Here is a 25,126-nt window from a genome sequence, read left to right on the forward strand (position 1 = left end):
TCTAGAGCAAATTGTGAAAGAGCGGAGGGAGGCCCTACAAGCAGTGATCGATTTGCAAGCATCTCCCCTGCCGGACGACATAGACCGACCACCGCATATCTTTACCTCGGAGGGGGAGAATGAAAGCGATGGAACGGTGTCGGGGGAAGACTCGGTGACGCCCCCCATGGTCACTCCTCAGACGGCGGACCTTATTCTGGACGAACAATCTGGCTCCCGAGCGAAATGAGACGGGTCTTCTGAGACTGGCATAGAGCTAAGTACACTGTCTCCCCACCCATCGGACATACACATCAGTCTCACTACTCGCTAAAGCAGGACGAACGCCCATTTTCTCTGCTAATGGCCCGACTCGTTTCTAGCCCAGTATGCATGCACCGCTGCCCCTTTCGTATATAGTTGTACCCCCCTTCATTGGGTAAACAGGTTTGGACGCATCGTTTTTGGCGATGGGCCCTAGGCATTGGGAATGTTCCCCGACCCCGATTGTTAAGTTATTTGCCCCAGTTCAGCACTTCCCTATCCCCCTACATGGAAGGACACGGATCCAGACGTCCGCTACACAGGATTATACGGAGTTGGGGGAGGCAGGCGCCCTTAGTCAGATAACTCGACCAAGCTTTCCACACCTTAAGAGAAGCAGCCCCACACATGGCGAAAAGACACAAAGACATGACACCTCATACGCCTCACACTGATGTCACCATCCTCACTCTAAATGTTAGGGGGCTTCACACTCCGCGCAAAAGATATGCGGTGTACTCTTATGCAAAGCGCCACAACGCCCCGATAGTCTTGCTACAAGAGACACACCTCATTGAGAAAGAGGTTGGGAAGCTACAGTCAAAATGGAGGGGTCTCATTTGCGCCACGACTTATTCTGCATATGCACGGGGGGCGTTGATTTGGGTGCGACCGGGAACCCCCTTTCAAGAGCTTCGGAGGGTGGTAGACAAAGAAGGTAGATATGCGCTACTGGAGGGTCTTTTGGATGGGCAGCTTGTACTTCTCGGTAGCATTTATGCCCCTAATGTAGAACAAGATAAATTCTGGGACCATCTCACGGGGGTCCTTGCCCCATTTGCTTCCATACCCTGGGTCCTGGGAGGAGACTATAACTGCACACTCGACTTGAGCCTTGACCGCTCACACCCCCCTCCACCACACTCCCCGGCACATAGGCAGACTGACAGATTCCGGGCTTGGATTACACACTGGTCGCTCACCGATGCTTGGCGCATGCGTCACCCTTCGATCCGTTTGTACTCCTTCCACTCCATCCCACACAATTTGCGCGTCCGTCTTGATCGATTTTTATGCTCGGCGACTATATTACCCAAGATTGCCCACACAGACTACTTGGGCAGGGTCATCTCCGATCACGATGCACACATCCTCCAGTTACACTGGCAGCCCCCACACCCGCCGGTTCCCACCTGGCGCTTGCCGCGGGACTGTCTATCGGACCAGGTCTTCCGGCACGAACAGGAGAGTAGCATCCAAGACTATTTCCTCCGCAACTCGGGCACAGCATCATCCACATTGGTGGAATGGGATGCATTTAAGGTGGTGGCTCGGGGAGAGTGCTTGAAGCAAATAACAGGAGCTAGGCGCGTACTGGAGCAGGCTCTTACCACGGCTGAGCAACACTTGGCTGCTCTCACCAAACGGGATTCCACGTCCGAGGGTGAGACGCGGCGTATAGCCGAAGCAAAAACTGCCTATCATGCTGCCTCCGCGGATTTGCGACGATACAACTTCCGGTCGTACGCTACACGGATGCATAAAGAGAGGGACAAAACGGGCACTCTCTTAGCATGGCTGGCCAAGCAGGACACAGACATCAAGCCCATTACCGAGATAGTGAACCCTGAGGGGCTACTGGTGCGTTCCCAGGCAGGGATTCTCGGGGCCTTTCGCGACTACTATGCGGCGATATATAGCGACCCTGCCTCTACCCCACAAGCTGTAGTGGATCGATTTCTCGATCCCCTACCTATCCCAATCATTACGAAGACAGAGAGGGAGGCCCTAGACGCCGTAATCACCGCGGCAGATGTGACACGGGCCCTGCGGGCCCTAGCCCGAAATAAAGCTCCGGGGTTAGACGGGTTTCCCTTAGAATATTACACGACATTCTCGGTGCACTTGGTTCCTCGATTGGTAGAGATGTTCGCGGCGGCACTGAAGAAGGGGGAACTACCGAAATCCATGCGAGAATCCGTAATCGTGACGTTCTTGAAACCCCATAGGGACCCGCAACAAATGGCCTCCTATCGCCCCATATCACTGTTGTCCGCTGATTGCAAACTCCTCGGGAAAACTCTTGCGGACAGATACGTACAAATCATACGCTCCTTGGTCCACCCAGATCAGTGCGGATTTATACCCGGCAGACGCACATCTCAGAACATACGTCGGGTTTTTCACATTCAGGATCAGGTGAAGGGGATATACCCTCGAGCGGCCTGTCTCATCCTGGATCTTGAGAAGGCCTTTGATTCCCTCACGTGGCAGTTTCTGTTTTCAGTGCTACAGAGAGCGGGCATCGGGTCTACCCTCTTAGCGTACACACGCCTACTGTACACCGGGCTGACATCACGGATACGCCTGGGCCGGTATATATCGACGGAGTTTGCGGTTCAGAGGGGCACGCGACAGGGCTGCCCGCTGTCCCCTCTACTTTTTGCTCTGGCGGTTGAGCCCCTCGCCATACGACTTCGGCGGGAGGGGGAGAGTTGGGGTATCCCGGTGGCAGGCACAGTGCATAGTGTTTCCTTATACGCGGACGACCTGTTGATTTATGTGCGGGACATTGCGGACGACCTGACTCCCCTTTGGGAGACTTTGACGGAATTTACAGCGGCCTCGGGACTGCGGGTGAACTGGGATAAGTCCACGATATACCCACTGCATCCGGGCCTCATCCCACAGGAGGTTCGCATGGGCGCTCAGCGGGTGCCCTGGAGTGCGGAGGCCCCTCGATACCTCGGGGTCCGCCTATACCACTCCTCCACAGATATGTTCGAGGGTAACCATATTAGGGCATTGGCGAGTATTAGGGTTACGGTTGGATTCTGGAGGAGCCTTCCGTTGGCTCCAATAGGGAGAGTGGCATTGGCCAAAATGATCATGGTCCCAAGATTATTGTATTTCTTTACCAATTTGCCAGTAATTCCGCCCAGAGCCTTTTTTCGGGACCTAGACTCCCTCCTCAGCGCACTCATCTGGGGGTCCGCCAGACACAGAAAAGCCCTGAAAAAATTGCAGTTGCCCACCTCACAGGTTGGCTGGGAGCCCCCTCATTCGAGGCCTACTTCCTAGCAGCACAGCTGCAGTGGCTGTCGCACTGGACGGCAGACAGGTATACTGTGGAAACTCACACCATCGCAGGACAGATATCGGTCCCGGAGATCCGTCGCCTACTCCTCCCTGGCACCAAACCAAAACGCACATACCCTCTGCAAGTGTCAGTGGCACGTAGGTGCATGCTGAGGATACACCGCATGTCCCCGGGGACCCCGTTGTACTCTCCTCTACTCACCCTGGCGGGATGGCCCAAACAGGAACACTACTACACAACAAACGCGGTCCGCACGTGGACATCGTGTGGTATAACGGAAGTGGAGTCCCTTTTTGAGGACGGGCAACTAAGACTGTTCCACAGTCTTGTGGCAGAATACGATCTTCCCCCGGGACAATTCCTGCTTCACCGCCAACTCCTAGATAGCTACCGACCATATCAGGACCTAATCAAAGGGGAACCACGCACACATCCAGTTCTTCACACAATCCTACACATGGGAGCAGGGCAACATTTAACGACATGGCTTTATAAAGCCATTCGGGAACTGACTAATAAACCACTGGAGACCCTGAGGGCTACCTGGGAGGCTGAAATCGGGCGCGCACTACATGATGGGGAGTGGGAGAGGGCTTTGGAGTACCCTAAGAAGGTCTCAAGAAACGCACGCTTTAAGAATATCCAATATTACATTCTGCACAGGGCCTATTTAACGCCTGCACGCCTCCAACGATTCTACCCCGACACTCAGTTCCTATGTCCCAGATGCCACGAACGGAATGCGGATTTCCAGCATATGTTTTGGATTTGTTCCGTCATTAAAACTTTCTGGCACCATATTCATACTGCTTTGGGTACTCTCACAGGGCTGGCCTGCATGAACACGTGGGAGGCCTGCGCCATAGGCGTCTTTCGCGCAAGTAAGCAGCACAAGGTGCGGACCCGTTTTCTCTCCCTTGCGGTGCTCTTAGCCAAACGCAGCATCGCCATGCACTGGCGCTCCCCCACCGGTCCACCGCTGGCGGCTTGGGTGGGAGCAACACACAAATGGGCGGCGGCTGAGGAGGAGACATTACGGGAGGAGGAGGTGAGAGGGGTCCGCAAACACCCAATATCCATGGAATGGGCCATGCTATTATATCAGTTCAAGCAGCTAACCCCGGGAGCAGATCCAACAGACGGCCCGCCCACATTGTCAGCCCTGCACACGCAGTCACAGACCCCACCCAACCAATCTCTCGAAATAACGACCGCATGAACTCCACACGAACACCAGCATCAGGGGTGCTATCGTGGCTTCAGATCGAATCGAATCTGATAGGCAACCGTGAGTCACAGTGGTGCATTACCCATACGACGTTCCATACCCTCACTAGAGATTCTGGAGAGGTTCTTCCATGCCCGTTCCCTAGGTTATGCCCCGTTACACCCCAGTTCCTGTGCCATGTCTGGAACCTGAGACAACAGGGTACACTCATCACGATATATCTGTAAGTTGTTTATGCTCCCACTTGATGTATCACCAGTATATACAGATATTATGTACCACCATGGAATATACAGTCTAACCTCACTATTCGATAACTTTGTATGATGTACGATGTGTGAAATATGAAAATGGCAATAAAAATATGTTTAAAAAAAAAAAGACGCAACATTTGAAAACGGACCATTTTTTTAGTTTCTGAAGCATGTCGTAAGGGGGGTGGTTATCTCTTTTGTCAAAAATTGGGCATTTTTGATTGAACAATAAAGGCCTCCAAGTGTTATTTATTTCACTTCCCGTGGTGAAGAAACACTTTTTAAGGCCTCAGAGTGAGTAAATTGGCCATTTTCATTCACGTTTACCCATTCCACAAATTTTGCGTTCAGGGCCCCTGGAAGCATGAAAATCACTTTAAACATCTCATTTTATCTCTAAAAGTGATTATCCACGAACAAATGTGAATTTTAGTTCAAAGACGCAACATTTGAAAACGGACCATTTTTTTAGTTTCTGAAGCATGGCGTAAGGGGGGGTGGTTATCTCTTTTGTCAAAAATTGGGCATTTTTGATTGAACAATAAAGGCCTCCAAATGTTATTTATTTCACTTCCCGAGGTGGATAAACACTTTTTAAGGCCTCAGAGTGAGTAAATTGGCCATTTTCATTCACGTTTACCCATTCCACAAATCTTGCGTTCAGGGCCCCTGGAAGCATGAAAATCACTTTAAACATCTCATTTTATCTCTAAAAGTGATTATCCACGTACAAATGTGAATTTTAGTTCAAAGACGCAACATTTGACAACGGACCATTTTTTTTGTTTCTGAAGCATGTCGTAAGGGGGGTGGTTATCTCTTTTTAAAAAATTGGGCATTTTTGATTGAACAATAAAGGCCTAAAAATGTAATTTAATTCACTTCCCGTGGTGGAGAAACACTTTTTAAGGCCTCAGAGTGAGTAAATTGGCCATTTTCATTCCCGTTTACCCATTCCACAAATTTTGCGTTCAGGGCCCCTGGAAGCATGAAAATCACTTTAAACATCTCATTTTATCTCTAAAAGTGATTATCCACGAACAAATGTGAATTTTAGTTCAAAGACGCAACATTTGAAAACGGACCATTTTTTTATTTTCTGAAGCATGGCGTAAGGGGGGGTGGTTATCTCTTTTGTCAAAAATTGGGCATTTTTGATTGAACAATAAAGGCCTAAAAATGTTATTTAATTCACTTCCAGTGGTGGAGAAAGACTTTTTAAGGCCTCAGAGTGAGTAAATTGGCCATTTTCATTCACGTTTACCCATTCCACAAATCTTGCGTTCAGGGCCCCTTGAAGCATGAAAATCACTTTAAACATCTCATTTTATCTCTAAAAGTGATTATCCACGTACAAATGTGAATTTTAGTTCAAAGACCCAACATTTGAAAACGGACCATTTTTTTAGTTTCTGAAGCATGTCGTAAGGGGGGGTGGTTATCTCTTTCGTCAAAAATTGGGCATTTTTGATTGAACAATAAAGGCCTCCAAATGTTATTTATTTCACTTCCCGAGGTGGAGAAACACTTTTTAAGGCCTCAGAGTGAGTAAATTGGCCATTTTCATTCAAGTTTACCCATTCCACAAATCTTGCGTTCAGGGCCCCTGGAAGCATGAAAATCACTTTAAACATCTCATTTTATCGCTAAAAGTGATTATCCACGTACAAATGTGAATTTTAGTTCAAAGACGCAACATTTGAAAACAGACCATTTTTTTAGTTTCTGAAGCATGTCGTAAGGGGGGGTGGGTATCTCTTTTGTCAAAAAGTGGGCATTTTTGATTGAACAATAAAGGCCTAAAAATGTTATTTAATTCACTTCCCGTGGTGGAGAATCACTTTTTAAGGCCTCAGAGTGAGTAAATTGGCCATTTTCATTCACGTTTACCCATTCCACAAATGTTGCGTTCAGGGCCCCTGGAAGCATGAAAATCACTTTAAACATCTCATTTTATCTCTAAAAGTGATTATCCACGAACAAATGTGAATTTTAGTTCAAAGACGCAGCATTTGAAAACGGACCATTTTTTTAGTTTCTGAAGCATGGCGTAAGGGGGGGTGGTTATCTCTTTTGTCAAAAATTGGGCATTTTTGATTGAACAATAAAGGCCTAAAAATGTTATTTAATTCACTTCCAGTGGTGGAGAAACACTTTTTAAGGCCTCAGAGTGAGTAAATTGGCCATTTTCATTCACGTTTACCCATTCCACAAATCTTGCGTTCAGGGCCCCTGGAAGCATGAAAATCACTTTAAACATCTCATTTTATCTCTAAAAGTGATTATCCACGTACAAATGTGAATTTTAGTTCAAAGACGCAACATTTGAAAACGGACCATTTTTTTAGTTTCTGAAGCATGTCGTAAGGGGGGGTGGTTATCTCTTTTGTCAAAAATTGGGCATTTTTGATTGAACAATAAAGGCCTCCAAATGTTATTTATTTCACTTCCCGAGTTGGATAAACACTTTTTAAGGCCTCAGAGTGAGTAAATTGGCCATTTTCATTCACGTTTACCCATTCCACAAATCTTGCGTTCAGGGCCCCTGGAAGCATGAAAATCACTTTAAACATCTCATTTTATCTCTAAAAGTGATTATCCACGTACGAATGTGAATTTTAGTTCAAAGACGCAACATTTGAAAACGGACCATTTTTTTAGTTTCTGAAGCATGGCGTTAGGGGGGGTGGTTATCTCTTTTGTCAAAAATTGGGCATTTTTGATTGAACAATAAAGGCCTCCAAATGTTATTTATTTCACTTCCCGAGGTGGATAAACACTTTTTAAGGCCTCAGAGTGAGTAACTTGGCCATTTTCATTCACGTTTACCCATTCCACAAATTTTGCGTTCAGGGCCCCTGGAAGCATGAAAATCACTTTAAACATCTCATTTTATCTCTAAAAGTGATTATCCACGTACAAATGTGAATTTTAGTTCAAAGACGCAACATTTGAAAACAGACCATTTTTTTAGTTTCTGAAGCATGTCGTAAGGGGGGGTGGTTATCTCTTTTGTCAAAAATTGGGCATTTTTGATTGAACAATAAAGGCCTCCAAATGTTATTTATTTCACTTCCCGTGGTGGATAAACACTTTTTAAGGCCTCAGAGTGAGTAAATTGGCCATTTTCATTCACGTTTACCCATTCCACAAATTTTGCGTTCAGGGCCCCTTGAAGCATGAAAATCACTTTAAACATCTCATTTGATCTCTAAAAGTGATTATCCACGTACAAATGTGAATTTTAGTTCAATGACGCAACATTTGAAAACGGCACATTTTTTTAGTTTCTGGAGCATGTCGTAAGGGGGGGTGGTTATCTCTTTTGTCAAAAATCAGGCATTTTTGATTGAACAATAAAGGCCTCCAAATGTTATTTATTTCACTTCCTGTGGTGGAGAAACACTTTTTAAGGCCTCAGAGTGAGTAAATTGGCCCTTTTCATTCACGTTTACCCATTCCACAAATTTTGCGTTCATATCCCCTGGAAGCATGAAAATCACTTTAAACATCTCATTTTATCTCTAAAAGTGATTATCCACGTACAAATGTGAATTTTAGTTCAAAGACGCAACATTTGAAAACGGACCATTTTTTTAGTTTCTGAAGCATGTCGTAAGGGGGGGGTGGTTATCTCTTTTGTCAAAAATTGGGCATTTTTGATTGAATAATAAAGGCCTAAAAATGTTATTTAATTCACTTCCAGTGGTGGAGAAACACTTTTTAAGGCCTCAGAGTGAGTAAATTGGCCATTTTCATTCACGTTTACCCATTCCACAAAGCTTGCGTTCAGGGCCCCTGGAAGCATGAAAATCACTTTAAACATCTCATTTTATCTCTAAAAGTGATCATCCACGTACAAATGTGAATTTTAGTTCAAAGACGCAACATTTGAAAACGGACCATTTTTTTAGTTTCTGAAGCATGTCGTAAGGGGGGGTGGTTATCTCTTTCGTCAAAAATTGGGCATTTTTGATTGAACAATAAAGGCCTCCAAATGTTATTTATTTCACTTCCTGAGGTGGATAAACACTTTTTAAGGCCTCAGAGTGAGTAAATTGGCCATTTTCATTCACGTTTACCCATTCCACAAATTTTGCGTTCAGGGCCCCTGGAAGCACGAAAATCACTTAAAACATCTCATTTTATCTCTAAAAGTGATTATCCACGAACAAATGTGAATTTTAGTTCAAAGACGCAACATTTGAAAACGGACCATTTTTTTTAGTTTCTGAAGCATGGCGTAAGGGGGGGTGGTTATCTCTTTTGTCAAAAATTGGGCATTTTTGATTGAACAATGAAGGCCTAAAAATGTTATTTAATTCACTTCCAGTGGTGAAGAAACACTTTTTAAGGCCTCAGAGTGAGTAAATTGGACATTTTCATTCACGTTTACCCATTCCACAAATCTTGCGTTCAGAGCCCCTGGAAGCATGAAAATCACTTTAAACATCTCATTTTATCTCTAAAAGTGATTATCCATGAACAAATGTGAATTTTAGTTCAAAGACGCAACATTTGAAAACGGACCATTTTTTTAGTTTCTGAAGCATTGCGTAAGGGGGGGTGGTTATCTCTTTCGTCAAAAATTGGGCATTTTTGATTGAACAATAAAGGCCTCCAAATGTTATTTATTTCACTTCCCGAGGTGGATAAACACTTTTTAAGGCCTCAGAGTGAGTCAATTGGCCCTTATCATTCACGTTTACCCATTCCACAAATTTTGCGTTCATATCCCCTGGAAGCATGAAAATCACTTTAAACATCTCATTTTATCTCTAAAAGTGATTATCCACGTACAAATGTGAATTTTAGTTCAAAGACGCAACATTTGAAAACGGACCATTTTTTTAGTTTCTGAAGCATGTCGTAAGGGGGGGTGGTTATCTCTTTTGTCAAAAATTGGGCATTTTTGATTGAACAATAAAGGCCTAAAAATGTAATTTAATTCACTTCCTGTGGTGGAGAAACACTTTTTAAGGCCTCAGAGTGAGTAAATTGGCCATTTTCATTCACGTTTACCCATTCCAGAAATCTTGCGTTCAGGGCCCCTGGAAGCATGCAAATCACTTTAAACATCTCATTTTATCTCTAAAAGTGATTATCCACGTACAAATGTGAATTTTAGTTCAAAGACGCAACATTTGAAAACGGACCATTTTTTTAGTTTCTGAAGCATGTCGTAAGGGGGGGTGGTTATCTCTTTCGTCAAAAACTGGGCATTTTTGATTGAACAATAAAGGCCTCCAAATGGTATTTATTTCACTTCCCGTGGTGGAGAAACACTTTTTAAGGCCTCAGAGTGAATAAATTGGCCATTTTCATTCACGTTTACCCATTCCACAAATTTTGCGTTCAGGGCCCCTGGAAGCATGAAAATCACTTTAAACATCTCATTTTATCTCTAAAAGTGATTATCCACGTACAAATGTGAATTTTAGTTCAAAGACGCAACATTTGAAAACGGACCATTTTTTTAGTTTCTGAAGCATGTCGTAAGGGGGGGTGGTTATCTCTTTTGTCAAAAATTGGGCATTTTTGATTGAACAATAAAGGCCTCCAAATGTTATTTATTTCACTTCCCGAGGTGGATAAACACTTTTTAAGGCCTCAGAGTGAGTAACTTGGCCATTTTCATTCACGTTTACCCATTCCACAAATTTTGCGTTCAGGGCCCCTGGAAGCATGAAAATCACTTTAAACATCTCATTTGATCTCTAAAAGTGATTATCCACGTACAAATGTGAATTTTAGTTCAAAGACGCAACATTTGAAAACAGACCATTTTTTTAGTTTCTGAAGCATGTCGTAAGGGGGGGTGGTTATCTCTTTTGTCAAAAATTGGGCATTTTTGATTGAACAATAAAGGCCTCCAAATGTTATTTATTTCACTTCCCGAGGTGGATAAACACTTTTTAAGGCCTCAGAGTGAGTAACTTGGCCATTTTCATTCACGTTTACCCATTCCACAAATTTTGCGTTCAGGGCCCCTGGAAGCATGAAAATCACTTTAAACATCTCATTTTATCTCTAAAAGTGATTATCCACGTACAAATGTGAATTTTAGTTCAAAGACGCAACATTTGAAAACAGACCATTTTTTTAGTTTCTGAAGCATGTCGTAAGGGGGGGTGGTTATCTCTTTTGTCAAAAATTGGGCATTTTTGATTGAACAATAAAGGCCTCCAAATGTTATTTATTTCACTTCCCGTGGTGGATAAACACTTTTTAAGGCCTCAGAGTGAGTAAATTGGCCATTTTCATTCACGTTTACCCATTCCACAAATTTTGCGTTCAGGGCCCCTTGAAGCATGAAAATCACTTTAAACATCTCATTTGATCTCTAAAAGTGATTATCCACGTACAAATGTGAATTTTAGTTCAATGACGCAACATTTGAAAACGGCACATTTTTTTAGTTTCTGGAGCATGTCGTAAGGGGGGGTGGTTATCTCTTTTGTCAAAAATCAGGCATTTTTGATTGAACAATAAAGGCCTCCAAATGTTATTTATTTCACTTCCCGTGGTGGAGAAACACTTTTTAAGGCCTCAGAGTGAGTAAATTGGCCCTTTTCATTCACGTTTACCCATTCCACAAATTTTGCGTTCATATCCCCTGGAAGCATGAAAATCACTTTAAACATCTCATTTTATCTCTAAAAGTGATTATCCACGTACAAATGTGAATTTTAGTTCAAAGACGCAACATTTGAAAACGGACCATTTTTTTAGTTTCTGAAGCATGTCGTAAGGGGGGGTGGTTATCTCTTTTGTCAAAAATTGGGCATTTTTGATTGAACAATAAAGGCCTAAAAATGTAATTTAATTCACTTCCTGTGGCGGAGAAACACTTTTTAAGGCCTCAGAGTGAGTAAATTGGCCATTTTCATTCACGTTTACCCATTCCAGAAATGTTGCGTTCAGGGCCCCTGGAAGCATGCAAATCACTTTAAACATCTCATTTTATCTCTAAAAGTGATTATCCACGTACAAATGTGAATTTTAGTTCAAAGACGCAACATTTGAAAACGGACCATTTTTTTAGTTTCTGAAGCATGTCGTAAGGGGGGGTGGTTATCTCTTTTGTCAAAAAATGGGCATTTTTGATTGAACGATAAAGGCCTAAAAATGTTATTTAATTCACTTCCAGTGGTGGAGAAACACTTTTTAAGGCCTCAGAGTGAGTAAATTGGCCATTTTCATTCACGTTTACCCATTCCACAAATTTTGCGTTCAGGGCCCCTGGAAGCACGAAAATCACTTAAAACATCTCATTTTATCTCTAAAAGTGATTATCCACGAACAAATGTGAATTTTAGTTCAAAGACGCAACATTTGAAAACGGACCATTTTTTTTAGTTTCTGAAGCATGGCGTAAGGGGGGGTGGTTATCTCTTTTGTCAAAAATTGGGCATTTTTGATTGAACAATGAAGGCCTAAAAATGTTATTTAATTCACTTCCAGTGGTGAAGAAACACTTTTTAAGGCCTCAGAGTGAGTAAATTGGACATTTTCATTCACGTTTACCCATTCCACAAATCTTGCGTTCAGAGCCCCTGGAAGCATGAAAATCACTTTAAACATCTCATTTTATCTCTAAAAGTGATTATCCATGAACAAATGTGAATTTTAGTTCAAAGACGCAACATTTGAAAACGGACCATTTTTTTAGTTTCTGAAGCATTGCGTAAGGGGGGGTGGTTATCTCTTTCGTCAAAAATTGGGCATTTTTTATTGAACAATAAAGGCCTCCAAATGTTATTTATTTCACTTCCCGAGGTGGATAAACACTTTTTAAGGCCTCAGAGTGAGTAAATTGGCCATTTTCATTCACGTTTACCCATTCCACAAATTTTGCGTTCAGGGCCCCTGGAAGCATGAAAATCACTTTAAACATCTCATTTTATCTCTAAAAGTGATTATCCACGAACAAATGTGAATTTTAGTTCAAAGACGCAGCATTTGAAAACGGACCATTTTTTTAGTTTCTGAAGCATGGCGTAAGGGGGGGTGGTTATCTCTTTTGTCAAAAATTGGGCATTTTTGATTGAACAATAAAGGCCTCCAAATGTTATTTATTTCACTTCGCGAGTTGGATAAACACTTTTTAAGGCCTCAGAGTGAGTAAATTGGCCATTTTCATTCACGTTTACCCATTCCACAAATCTTGCGTTCAGGGCCCCTGGAAGCATGAAAATCACTTTAAACATCTCATTTTATCTCTAAAAGTGATTATCCACGTACGAATGTGAATTTTAGTTCAAAGACGCAACATTTGAAAACGGACCATTTTTTTAGTTTCTGAAGCATGTCGTAAGGGGGGTGGTTATCTCTTTTGTCAAAAATTGGGCATTTTTGATTGAACAATAAAGGCCTAAAAATGTAATTTAATTCACTTCCCGTGGTGGAGAAACACTTTTTAAGGCCTCAGAGTGAGTAAATTGGCCATTTTCATTCACGTTTACCCATTCCACAAATTTTGCGTTCAGGGCCCCTGGAAGCATGAAAATCACTTTAAACATCTCATTTTATCTCTAAAAGTGATTATCCACGAACAAATGTGAATTTTAGTTCAAAGACGCAGCATTTGAAAACGGACCATTTTTTTAGTTTCTGAAGCATGGCGTAAGGGGGGGTGGTTATCTCTTTTGTCAAAAATTGGGCATTTTTGATTGAACAATAAAGGCCTCCAAATGTTATTTATTTCACTTCGCGAGTTGGATAAACACTTTTTAAGGCCTCAGAGTGAGTAAATTGGCCATTTTCATTCACGTTTACCCATTCCACAAATCTTGCGTTCAGGGCCCCTGGAAGCATGAAAATCACTTTAAACATCTCATTTTATCTCTAAAAGTGATTATCCACGTACAAATGTGAATTTTAGTTCAAAGACGCAACATTTGAAAACGGACCATTTTTTTAGTTTCTGAAGCATGTCGTAAGGGGGGGTGGTTATCTCTTTTGTCAAAAATTGGGCATTTTTGATTGAACAATAAAGGCCTCCAAATGTTATTTATTTCACTTCCCGTGGTGGATAAACACTTTTTAAGGCCTCAGAGTGAGTAAATTGGCCATTTTCATTCACGTTTACCCATTCCACAAATTTTGCGTTCAGGGCCCCTTGAAGCATGAAAATCACTTTAAACATCTCATTTGATCTCTAAAAGTGATTATCCACGTACAAATGTGAATTTTAGTTCAATGACGCAACATTTGAAAACGGCACATTTTTTTAGTTTCTGGAGCATGTCGTAAGGGGGGGTGGTTATCTCTTTTGTCAAAAATCAGGCATTTTTGATTGAACAATAAAGGCCTCCAAATGTTATTTATTTCACTTCCCGTGGTGGAGAAACACTTTTTAAGGCCTCAGAGTGAGTAAATTGGCCCTTATCATTCACGTTTACCCATTCCACAAATTTTGCGTTCATATCCCCTGGAAGCATGAAAATCACTTTAAACATCTCATTTTATCTCTAAAAGTGATTATCCACGTACAAATGTGAATTTTAGTTCAAAGACGCAACATTTGAAAACGGACCATTTTTTTAGTTTCTGAAGCATGTCGTAAGGGGGGGTGGTTATCTCTTTTGTCAAAAATTGGGCATTTTTGATTGAACAATAAAGGCCTAAAAATGTAATTTAATTCACTTCCTGTGGTGGAGAAACACTTTTTAAGGCCTCAGAGTGAGTATATTGGCCATTTTCATTCACGTTTACCCATTCCAGAAATCTTGCGTTCAGGGCCCCTGGAAGCATGCAAATCACTTTAAACATCTCATTTTATCTCTAAAAGTGATTATCCACGTACAAATGTGAATTTTAGTTCAAAGACGCAACATTTGAAAACGGACCATTTTTTTAGTTTCTGAAGCATGTCGTAAGGGGGGGTGGTTATCTCTTTCGTCAAAAACTGGGCATTTTTGATTGAACAATAAAGGCCTCCAAATGTTATTTATTTCACTTCCCGTGGTGGAGAAACACTTTTTAAGGCCTCAGAGTGAATAAATTGGCCATTTTCATTCACGTTTACCCATTCCACAAATTTTGCGTTCAGGGCCCCTGGAAGCATGAAAATCACTTTAAACATCTCATTTTATCTCTAAAAGTGATTATCCACGTACAAATGTGAATTTTAGTTCAAAGACGCAACATTTGAAAACGGACCATTTTTTTAGTTTCTGAAGCATGTCGTAAGGGGGGGTGGTTATCTCTTTTGTCAAAAATTGGGCATTTTTGATTGAACAATAAAGGCCTCCAAATGTTATTTATTTCACTTCCCGAGGTGGATAAACACTTTTTAAGGCCTCAGAGTGAGTAACTTGGCCATTTTCATTCACGTTTACCCATTCCACAAATTTTGCGTTCAGGGCCCCTGGAAGCATGAAAATCACTTTAAACATCTCATTTGATCTCTAAAAGTGATTATCCATGTACAAATGTGAATTTTAGTTCAAAGACGCAACATTTGAAAACGGCACATTTTTTTAGTTTCTGGAGCATGTCGTAAGGGGGGGTGGTTATCTCTTTTGTCAAAAATCAGGCATTTTTGATTGAACAATAAAGGCCTCCAAATGTTATTTATTTCACTTCCCGTGGTGGAGAAACACTTTTTAAGGCCTCAGACTGAGTAAATTGGCCCTTTTCATTCACGTTTACCCATTCCACAAATTTTGCGTTCATATCCCCTGGAAGCATGAAAATCACTTTAAACATCTCATTTTATCTCTAAAAGTGATTATCCACGTACAAATGTGAATTTTAGTTCAAAGACGCAACATTTGAAAACGGACCATTTTTTTTGTTTCTGAAGCATGTCGTAAGGGGGGGTGGTTATCTCTTTTGTCAAAAATTGGGCATTTTTGATTGAACAATAAAGGCCTAAAAATGTAATTTAATTCACTTCCTGTGGTGGAGAAACACTTTTTAAGGCCTCAGAGTGAGTAAATTGGCCATTTTCATTCACGTTTACCCATTCCAGAAATCTTGCGTTCAGGGCCCCTGGAAGCATGCAAATCACTTTAAACATCTCATTTTATCTCTAAAAGTGATTATCCACGTACAAATGTGAATTTTAGTTCAAAGACGCAACATTTGAAAACGGACCATTTTTTTAGTTTCTGAAGCATGTCGTAAGGGGGGGTGGTTATCTCTTTCGTCAAAAACTGGGCATTTTTGATTGAACAATAAAGGCCTCCAAATGTTATTTATTTCACTTCCCGTGGTGGAGAAACACTTTTTAAGGCCTCAGAGTGAATAAATTGGCCATTTTCATTCACGTTTACCCATTCCACAAATTTTGCGTTCAGGGCCCCTGGAAGCATGAAAATCACTTTAAACATCTCATTTTATCTCTAAAAGTGATTATCCACGTACAAATGTGAATTTTAGTTCAAAGACGCAACATTTGAAAACGGACCATTTTTTTAGTTTCTGAAGCATGTCGTAAGGGGGGGTGGTTATCTCTTTTGTCAAAAATTGGGCATTTTTGATTGAACAATAAAGGCCTCCAAATGTTATTTATTTCACTTCCCGAGGTAGATAAACACTTTTTAAGGCCTCAGAGTGAGTAACTTGGCCATTTTCATTCACGTTTACCCATTCCACAAATTTTGCGTTCAGGGCCCCTGGAAGCATGAAAATCACTTTAAACATCTCATTTGATCTCTAAAAGTGATTATCCATGTACAAATGTGAATTTTAGTTCAAAGACGCAACATTTGAAAACGGCACATTTTTTTAGTTTCTGGAGCATGTCGTAAGGGGGGGTGGTTATCTCTTTTGTCAAAAATCAGGCATTTTTGATTGAACAATAAAGGCCTCCAAATGTTATTTATTTCACTTCCCGTGGTGGAGAAACACTTTTTAAGGCCTCAGACTGAGTAAATTGGCCCTTTTCATTCACGTTTACCCATTCCACAAATTTTGCGTTCATATCCCCTGGAAGCATGAAAAACACTTTAAACATCTCATTTTATCTCTAAAAGTGATTATCCACGTACAAATGTGAATTTTAGTTCAAAGACGCAACATTTGAAAACGGACCATTTTTTTAGTTTCTGAAGCATGTCGTAAGGGGGGGTGGTTATCTCTTTTGTCAAAAATTGGGCATTTTTGATTGAACAATAAAGGCCTAAAAATGTAATTTAATTCACTTCCTGTGGCTGAGAAACACTTTTTAAGGCCTCAGAGTGAGTAAATTGGCCATTTTCATTCACGTTTACCCATTCCAGAAATGTTGCGTTCAGGGCCCCTGGAAGCATGCAAATCACTTTAAACATCTCATTTTATCTCTAAAAGTGATTATCCACGTACAAATGTGAATTTTAGTTCAAAGACGCAACATTTGAAAACGGACCATTTTTTTAGTTTCTGAAGCATGTCGTAAGGGGGGGTGGTTATCTCTTTTGTCAAAAATTGGGCATTTTTGATTGAACAATAAAGGCCTAAAAATGTTATTTATTTCACTTCCTGTGGTGGAGAAACACTTTTTAAGGCCTCAGAGTGAGTAAATTGGCCATTTTCATTCACGTTTACCCATTCCAGAAATCTTGCGTTCAGGGCCCCTGGAAGCATGCAAATCACTTTAAACATCTCATTTGATCTCTAAAAGTGATTATCCACGTACAAATGTGAATTTTAGTTCAAAGACGCAACATTTGAAAACGGACCATTTTTTTACTTTCTGAAGCATGTCGTAAGGGGGGGTGGTTATCTCTTTCGTCAAAAATTGGGCATTTTTGATTGAACAATAAAGGCCTCCAAATGTTATTTATTTCACTTCCCGTGGTAGAGAAACACTTTTTAAGGCCTCAGAGTGAGTAAATTGGCCATTTTCATTCACGTTTACCCATTCCAGAAATCTTGCGTTCAGGGCCCCTGGAAGCATGCAAATCACTTTAAACATCTCATTTGATCTCTAAAAGTGATTATCCACGTACAAATGTGAATTTTAGTTCAAAGACGCAACATTTGAAAACGGACCATTTTTTTACTTTCTGAAGCATGTCGTAAGGGGGGGTGGTTATCTCTTTCGTCAAAAATTGGGCATTTTTGATTGAACAATAAAGGCCTCCAAATGTTATTTATTTAACTTCCTGAGGTGGATAAACACTTTTTAAGGCCTCAGAGTGAGTAAATTGGCCATTTTCATTCACGTTTACCCATTCCACAAATTTTGCGTTCAGGGCCCCTGGAAGCACGAAAATCACTTAAAACATCTCATTTTATCTCTAAAAGTGATTATCCACGAACAAATGTGAATTTTAGTTCAAAGACGCAACATTTGAAAACGGACCATTTTTTTTAGTTTCTGAAGCATGGCGTAAGGGGGGGTGGTTATCTCTTTTGTCAAAAATTGGGCATTTTTGATTGAACAATGAAGGCCTAAAAATGTTATTTAATTCACTTCCAGTGGTGAAGAAACACTTTTTAAGGCCTCAGAGTGAGTAAATTGGACATTTTCATTCACGTTTACCCATTCCACAAATCTTGCGTTCAGAGCCCCTGGAAGCATGAAAATCACTTTAAACATCTCATTTTATCTCTAAAAGTGATTATCCATGAACAAATGTGAATTTTAGTTCAAAGACGCAACATTTGAAAACGGACCATTTTTTTAGTTTCTGAAGCATTGCGTAAGGGGGGGTGGTTATCTCTTTCGTCAAAAATTGGGCATTTTTGATCGAACAATAAAGGCCTCCAAATGTTATTTATTTCACTTCCCGAGGTGGATAAACACTTTTTAAGGCCTCAGAGTGAGTAAATTGGCCATTTTCATTCACGTTTACCCATTCCACAAATTTTGCGTTCAGGGCCCCTGGAAGCATGAAAATCACTTTAAACATCTCATTTTATCTCTAAAAGTGATTATCCACGAACAAATGTGAATTTTAGTTCAAAGACGCAGCATTTGAAAACGGACCATTTTTTTAGTTTCTGAAGCATGGCGTAAGGGGGGGTGGTTATCTCTTTTGTCAAAAATTGGGCATTTTTGATTGAACAATAAAGGCCTCCAAATGTTATTTATTTCACTTCGCGAGTTGGATAAACACTTTTTAAGGCCTCAGAGTGAGTAAATTGGCCATTTTCATTCACGTTTACCCATTCCACAAATCTTGCGTTCAGGGCCCCTGGAAGCATGAAAATCACTTTAAACATCTCATTTTATCTCTAAAAGTGATCATCCATGTACGAATGTGAATTTTAGTTCAAAGACGCAACATTTGAAAACGGACCATTTTTTTAGTTTCTGAAGCATGTCGTAAGGGGGGTGGTTATCTCTTTTGTCAAAAATTGGGCATTTTTGATTGAACAATAAAGGCCTAAAAATGTAATTTAATTCACTTCCCGTGGTGGAGAAACACTTTTTAAGGCCTCAGAGTGAGTAAATTGGCCATTTTCATTCACGTTTACCCATTCCACAAATCTTGCGTTCAGGGCCCCTGGAAGCATGCAAATCACTTTAAACATCTCATTTTATCTCTAAAAGTGATTATCCACGTACAAATGTGAATTTTAGTTCAAAGACGCAACATTTGAAGGGGGGCGTGGCCAAGCCGGCTACCATGGCGGCAGCAGCTTGCTAGGGCTCCGAGACCGGGCCGGACAACTGACCGTCTCCAGGCGTTGCTCCTGCAGAGACACGCATCCCTGGGCACCGGAACGGTCCTGGCGTCCCCTACTGTGCAGCCGCGGGGCATTGAAAGGAGGAAGAGCAACGGAGGCGCAGGGAAACCTCTTACCGGGACTCGATGACCCAAGATGGCGGCGGGCGATTCAGGAGGTCCGCGATAACGCACCCGGGGGACGGCTCCGACACGGACATAACTGGTGAAGCTCCCCGTGCCTTACACTTGCAGCGGCAGTGACGAGGGCTCAGCACTGGCGGGCGGCGGAGCCCTGGAGGCCTGACGAGAGAGTGCATATCGGCGCGCAGAAGCTGGGCGGCCATGACTACAACGACGCGCGCCTCGCGCTGTGACCGGCTCCACAGGTGAAAAGGCGAGGCGGTACGGGCCCGGGACAATTCATCCCCTGCAGGGCGTTTAAACGCTGGGACTTCTGTGGCGAGAGCAGCACCGAGGGGGAGTCCTGGTGTGTCTCGGATCGGGGCGCCTGACCCTAAGATGGCGCCCGGCGGGACATTGCAATAACGAAGCTTGGAGCTCGAGGTGCGGGAAAAAGACAGCCAGCGCTGGCGAGGCACGTCCTGCGCTTCCCCCTTATCAGGCCTGGGACACCCCCCCTTACAGGGAGACACAAGTTTGGTAGACACCAAGCATCAATGTCAAAACAGCGCCCTGCGTGTCGACGGAGAGCAGCCCTCTAGCAACCAGGTGCAGACACGGGACAACTCATCCCCTGCGTGGAGAGCGGCACTGAGGGTGGAGGCCTAGCATGTCTTGATGCAGGATCGGGGCGCCTGAGCCCGTTTGGCTGACACCAGGCTTCAATATTCATTCAGCGCCTGACGAGTTGACGAAGGGCAGCCCCCTGGCAACCTACTGGAGAGCGCCGGGCGGCAGAGTGTCCACGGGACCTGGGGAGCCCTGCCTCGCGAGGAGCTTAGTGGTGGGACGATTCCGGACCTGTGCTCTGCCCGATAATCCCTGGAGGCGACAGTCGGTAGCCTCCGTGTGACCCACGGGCAGGGGAAGAGCAGTGGAGTGTCCGTGGGACCGGAGGCGGCCTGCAGCAGTGTACAGACGCCCCGGGCGGGAACGCAGGTTGCTGGAGAGGGCAGGACTGACAACGAGGCGCCCCCCAGCCTCCCTGAGGGGAGAGGGACTCCACGAACTCGGCGGACAAGCTCGAGGCACTGACGTACCCGGACAACCGCGATGGGGAAACCCCGGGGGACCCAACAGACGTCGGTTCCCGAGACGGCCCCTGAGAAGATGCCGAAAACCCGGACATGGGTGGGTGCGGTGGAGACGCAGTCCGACTCCTCGGTCTCCGTCAAGTTGGACCAGGTTCTAGCCGCTATAGAGCATTCTAGAGTCTCGATGGAGGAGCGGCTCGGGACGCTGGCGACAGACATCAGCCTTATCCGTGACGACCATCGGAAACTGGTGGATAGAGTGAAAGACAGAGAAAGGAAGTTAGAGGACATACAGCCGACGATCGATAAGCACCAGCAGACCCTCCAGGGGGTGCTACATCGCCTGACACTCGTGGAGGAACGTGCGGACGATTTAGAAGGACGCTCCCGACGCTGTAACATTCGCGTACTGGGGCTACCCGAAGGAATTGAAGGCACGAACCCCCTGCAGTACTTGGAGACATGGGTGAAATCCTTCACTCCGGAAAAAGATCGCTCCGCATTCTTCTCTATGGAGAGAGCCCACAGGGTCCCGGCCCGCAGGCCACCCCCTGGGGCGGCCCCACGGCCGATGCTGGCGAAGTTCCTCCATTTCCGAGACAGAGATGCAGTGCTGCGCGCGGCCCGAGTGGCGGGCGCCCTGCAGGTCGCCAATCAACGTATCATGGTGTTCCCAGACTATGCGAGAGCAGTTCAACAACAACGGGCCTCCTTTCTGAGTGTAAAACGCCGGCTGCGCGAGAACAATATCCAATACTCCCTACTGTTCCCGGCTCGCCTCAGAGTGGTCCACGCCGATTTCACTGTATTTTTCACAAACGCCTCGGAAGCACAAGATTGGGCAGACCTACATTGCACACGACAATCTAGAGCGGAGATCGCAAGAGACCCGCACCCTAAGCCCTCACGTTCTGGAAGGAGATCGCAGCGACGCCCACGCAGCGGAGTGGGTGGCAGAGCCCATGCACGCACCCAGGACTCTCCCGATCTAGAGCAAATTGTGAAAGAGCGGAGGGAGGCCCTACAAGCAGTGATCGATTTGCAAGCATCTCCCCTGCCGGACGACATAGACCGACCACCGCATATCTTTACCTCGGAGGGGGAGAATGAAAGCGATGGAACGGTGTCGGGGGAAGACTCGGTGACGCCCCCCATGGTCACTCCTCAGACGGCGGACCTTATTCTGGACGAACAATCTGGCTCCCGAGCGAAATGAGACGGGTCTTCTGAGACTGGCATAGAGCTAAGTACACTGTCTCCCCACCCATCGGACATACACATCAGTCTCACTACTCGCTAAAGCAGGACGAACGCCCATTTTCTCTGCTAATGGCCCGACTCGTTTCTAGCCCAGTATGCATGCACCGCTGCCCCTTTCGTATATAGTTGTACCCCCCTTCATTGGGTAAACAGGTTTGGACGCATCGTTTTTGGCGATGGGCCCTAGGCATTGGGAATGTTCCCCGACCCCGATTGTTAAGTTATTTGCCCCAGTTCAGCACTTCCCTATCCCCCTACATGGAAGGACACGGATCCAGACGTCCGCTACACAGGATTATACGGAGTTGGGGGAGGCAGGCGCCCTTAGTCAGATAACTCGACCAAGCTTTCCACACCTTAAGAGAAGCAGCCCCACACATGGCGAAAAGACACAAAGACATGACACCTCATACGCCTCACACTGATGTCACCATCCTCACTCTAAATGTTAGGGGGCTTCACACTCCGCGCAAAAGATATGCGGTGTACTCTTATGCAAAGCGCCACAACGCCCCGATAGTCTTGCTACAAGAGACACACCTCATTGAGAAAGAGGTTGGGAAGCTACAGTCAAAATGGAGGGGTCTCATTTGCGCCACGACTTATTCTGCATATGCACGGGGGGCGTTGATTTGGGTGCGACCGGGAACCCCCTTTCAAGAGCTTCGGAGGGTGGTAGACAAAGAAGGTAGATATGCGCTACTGGAGGGTCTTTTGGATGGGCAGCTTGTACTTCTCGGTAGCATTTATGCCCCTAATGTAGAACAAGATAAATTCTGGGACCATCTCACGGGGGTCCTTGCCCCATTTGCTTCCATACCCTGGGTCCTGGGAGGAGACTATAACTGCACACTCGACTTGAGCCTTGACCGCTCACACCCCCCTCCACCACACTCCCCGGCACATAGGCAGACTGACAGATTCCGGGCTTGGATTACACACTGGTCGCTCACCGATGCTTGGCGCATGCGTCACCCTTCGATCCGTTTGTACTCCTTCCACTCCATCCCACACAATTTGCGCGTCCGTCTTGATCGATTTTTATGCTCGGCGACTATATTACCCAAGATTGCCCACACAGACTACTTGGGCAGGGTCATCTCCGATCACGATGCACACATCCTCCAGTTACACTGGCAGCCCCCACACCCGCCGGTTCCCACCTGGCGCTTGCCGCGGGACTGTCTATCGGACCAGGTCTTCCGGCACGAACAGGAGAGTAGCATCCAAGACTATTTCCTCCGCAACTCGGGCACAGCATCATCCACATTGGTGGAATGGGATGCATTTAAGGTGGTGGCTCGGGGAGAGTGCTTGAAGCAAATAACAGGAGCTAGGCGCGTACTGGAGCAGGCTCTTACCACGGCTGAGCAACACTTGGCTGCTCTCACCAAACGGGATTCCACGTCCGAGGGTGAGACGCGGCGTATAGCCGAAGCAAAAACTGCCTATCATGCTGCCTCCGCGGATTTGCGACGATACAACTTCCGGTCGTACGCTACACGGATGCATAAAGAGAGGGACAAAACGGGCACTCTCTTAGCATGGCTGGCCAAGCAGGACACAGACATCAAGCCCATTACCGAGATAGTGAACCCTGAGGGGCTACTGGTGCGTTCCCAGGCAGGGATTCTCGGGGCCTTTCGCGACTACTATGCGGCGATATATAGCGACCCTGCCTCTACCCCACAAGCTGTAGTGGATCGATTTCTCGATCCCCTACCTATCCCAATCATTACGAAGACAGAGAGGGAGGCCCTAGACGCCGTAATCACCGCGGCAGATGTGACACGGGCCCTGCGGGCCCTAGCCCGAAATAAAGCTCCGGGGTTAGACGGGTTTCCCTTAGAATATTACACGACATTCTCGGTGCACTTGGTTCCTCGATTGGTAGAGATGTTCGCGGCGGCACTGAAGAAGGGGGAACTACCGAAATCCATGCGAGAATCCGTAATCGTGACGTTCTTGAAACCCCATAGGGACCCGCAACAAATGGCCTCCTATCGCCCCATATCACTGTTGTCCGCTGATTGCAAACTCCTCGGGAAAACTCTTGCGGACAGATACGTACAAATCATACGCTCCTTGGTCCACCCAGATCAGTGCGGATTTATACCCGGCAGACGCACATCTCAGAACATACGTCGGGTTTTTCACATTCAGGATCAGGTGAAGGGGATATACCCTCGAGCGGCCTGTCTCATCCTGGATCTTGAGAAGGCCTTTGATTCCCTCACGTGGCAGTTTCTGTTTTCAGTGCTACAGAGAGCGGGCATCGGGTCTACCCTCTTAGCGTACACACGCCTACTGTACACCGGGCTGACATCACGGATACGCCTGGGCCGGTATATATCGACGGAGTTTGCGGTTCAGAGGGGCACGCGACAGGGCTGCCCGCTGTCCCCTCTACTTTTTGCTCTGGCGGTTGAGCCCCTCGCCATACGACTTCGGCGGGAGGGGGAGAGTTGGGGTATCCCGGTGGCAGGCACAGTGCATAGTGTTTCCTTATACGCGGACGACCTGTTGATTTATGTGCGGGACATTGCGGACGACCTGACTCCCCTTTGGGAGACTTTGACGGAATTTACAGCGGCCTCGGGACTGCGGGTGAACTGGGATAAGTCCACGATATACCCACTGCATCCGGGCCTCATCCCACAGGAGGTTCGCATGGGCGCTCAGCGGGTGCCCTGGAGTGCGGAGGCCCCTCGATACCTCGGGGTCCGCCTATACCACTCCTCCACAGATATGTTCGAGGGTAACCATATTAGGGCATTGGCGAGTATTAGGGTTACGGTTGGATTCTGGAGGAGCCTTCCGTTGGCTCCAATAGGGAGAGTGGCATTGGCCAAAATGATCATGGTCCCAAGATTATTGTATTTCTTTACCAATTTGCCAGTAATTCCGCCCAGAGCCTTTTTTCGGGACCTAGACTCCCTCCTCAGCGCACTCATCTGGGGGTCCGCCAGACACAGAAAAGCCCTGAAAAAATTGCAGTTGCCCACCTCACAGGTTGGCTGGGAGCCCCCTCATTCGAGGCCTACTTCCTAGCAGCACAGCTGCAGTGGCTGTCGCACTGGACGGCAGACAGGTATACTGTGGAAACTCACACCATCGCAGGACAGATATCGGTCCCGGAGATCCGTCGCCTACTCCTCCCTGGCACCAAACCAAAACGCACATACCCTCTGCAAGTGTCAGTGGCACGTAGGTGCATGCTG

The sequence above is a fragment of the Triturus cristatus genome, chromosome 12 (genome assembly GCF_964204655.1).
Source record: "Triturus cristatus chromosome 12, aTriCri1.1, whole genome shotgun sequence".
Lineage (NCBI taxonomy): Eukaryota > Metazoa > Chordata > Amphibia > Caudata > Salamandridae > Triturus > Triturus cristatus.